Source organism: Lynx rufus, unplaced genomic scaffold (genome assembly GCF_022079265.1).
Source record: "Lynx rufus isolate CCGP_SWC_20201006 ecotype Redwood Valley unplaced genomic scaffold, mLynRuf1.p SCAF_1, whole genome shotgun sequence".
Lineage (NCBI taxonomy): Eukaryota > Metazoa > Chordata > Mammalia > Carnivora > Felidae > Lynx > Lynx rufus.
In genome coordinates, this window is record NW_025814823.1 from 160,831,847 (window position 1) to 160,834,376 (window position 2,530).

A 2,530-nucleotide genomic window follows, 5' to 3' on the forward strand; every position below is an offset into this window, starting at 1 on the left:
GATGAGAGATGTTCTGTTAAAGTAGTGGCAATTTCCTTCAACTTGGAATAATACTCAGATTCCTAATATTGAGAGACAAGACAACAAGGCATTCTAATAAAATTAGAATTTCAATGTTATTTTCTTTCTAAATATGTTGATTTTATAACTCAGATTTCTATGTGTATATTACTAATATTTTTATTATCTGTTTAAAATGTAATATATTGTAACATACAAGTAAAAATAATAATAATGTGGTCAAGAAAACCAATAGGACTGACCACATTGCTTATTCATAAAATTTGATTTATAGCAATTATTATCAGTGTTGTTTAGTTTCATATGTAGTGTCTTATCAACAAATAGTATGACTCTTGAAGGTCAAATATGAAATAAAAAATATATTGTGCATCTGCTAGTTCATTGTATTTTAAATTGCAAAGTGGTTGGCAATTGCTTTATTGAAAATTTAATTTCCTTTTCATATCTTTCATCCTCTGTGGTTATATAAATGGCTGTATTTGCAATCATGTCTTTTCACAGATAAAAGTCCTTTGGGTTCAGTCATTGGTTAAACTTTTAAAATAAATACTGTTAAGAGAATTATATATACCATATTTTTCCCATTTACTTAATCCAATTATGGCCAAATTATTTATATTACTGAAACTTAACTTTCTCTATCAAGTCCTTTTACATTGCTGCTATTTGAAATTTGTTTTCTTCATTGCTGTACTGGTTTTTCCTTTTATTATCATGGCTGAAGAACTATGTAGAAAAAATGTATATAAAATAAGATGACCTTATTTTCCTTAAAAATTTTTTTTAACACTTATTTATTTTTGAGAGACAGAGCTTGAGTGGGGGAGGGGCAGAGAGAGGGGGAGATACAGAATCCAAAGCAGGCTCAAGGATCCTAGCTGTCAGCACAGAGCCCGACATAGGGCCTGAACCCAGGAACCATGAGATCATGACCTGAGCCAAAGTCGGATGCTTAGCTGACTGAGTCACCCAGGTGCCCCAGAAGGTGGCTTTATTTTTACTGGTGAATTAATTTTATAATCTTTAGATGTCTATCAATTGAACTTTCTTGGTCAAAATATATTCTGTATGCTACAAAAGAATTCAAACATACTCTTGTTGTTGAGGAATTATTGTCACAGTAAAAGATAAAATATGTTCAAACACATATCAAGACATTTTTGATTTTTGTTTCACATTAAAATGAAAGAGAAAAACACCATTTTCATATTTCAAAATTTTGATTGAATTAGCAATATTTACATTGTTTAAAAAAATCCTTCTTGTTAAAATATGAAAATTTTTGCCCAAAACCTTTGGATTTTCATTTTGATTATTCAAAATTCACTTGGGTCATTGTTTTTTCTTTCCATTTTAGTTACTACTGTAACGTGATTAAAAAATTTTTTTTCAGTGTTTATTTTTGAGAGGCAGAGAGAGACAGAGTATGAGTAGGGAAGGGGCAGAGAGAGAGAGAAGGAGACACAGAATACAAAGCAGGCTCTAGGCTCTGAGCTGTCAGCACAGAGCCCGATGCGGGGCTCGAACCCAGGAACTGTGAGGTCATGACCTGGGCCGAAGTTGGATGCCCAACCGACTGAGTCACCCAGGCACCCCTAACATGTGCTTTATCTAAGTACAAAAGGGTTGATCTAAAATCCTCCCATGATTGGTGGCCCTTATCTCTCACACAGAAATTCATGGCCATTTTAATTTTTGTTGATACACTTAGTTGTGGTCAAGTGAGGCAATAGCTATCTCTATTTACTATGTTTTATTTTTTTAGTTTATTTATTTATTTTGAGATAGAGATAGAAAGAGAGAGAGAGAGCGAGAGTGTACACATAAGTCAGGGAAGGGGAGAGAGAGAATCCTAACCAGGCTCCATGCTGTCAGCACAGAGCACGATGTGGGAGTAAACTCACAAACCTTGAAATCATGTCTTGAGCTGAGATCAAGAATCAGATGCTTAACTGACTGACTTGCCCAGTGCCCTAGTGAATTGGAGCTTCTATAAAGTGGAGATGCCAGGGATCAAACCTGGGGCCTCATACATGCAAAGCATGTGCTCTACCGTTGAGCTACATCCCCATGTAATTAAAAAAAAATGTCTAAACATACACTATTACAGATGCATCCACTTTTTGTTTACAATACAGGAAAATATTTATTCATACAGACACACTGAGAACAAGCCATATGTACAGATTTTTGCCTGGTATGTTTTTTGTCTTTTAATTTTATTTACTAGAGAACTTCATATTAGTGTATGTCCTTATTCTATATGGATAGTATGAAGACTCTTCTTTTATCGTTTGGTCCTGCAGTGTTTCTTGTATTACGTCTTCATTTAATCCTGAGAGGGTTATTCTGAAATATTAAATTTCTTTTATGAAAGTTGACATGCTAATTGTATACAGTTCTGAACATGTGCAATTTCCCAAACTTTTCACTTCAAAGTATAGATCAACACTTTGCAACTTTGTTCAATAGAACATCAGGATCCCTCTGTTAGGTTTGGAAACTA

The 2,530-nt window shown here is 33.9% G+C and overlaps 1 non-coding gene across 1 annotated transcript; it reads right to left on the reverse strand.

The window, feature by feature from the left end:
• Positions 1 to 2,022: 2,022 nt before the first annotated feature.
• TRNAA-UGC (transfer RNA alanine (anticodon UGC)) lies at positions 2,023 to 2,094 on the reverse strand. Its single transcript has one exon. It is a non-coding gene; the product is annotated as a tRNA-Ala (tRNA).
• Between the last annotated feature and the right edge of the window lie 436 nt (positions 2,095 to 2,530).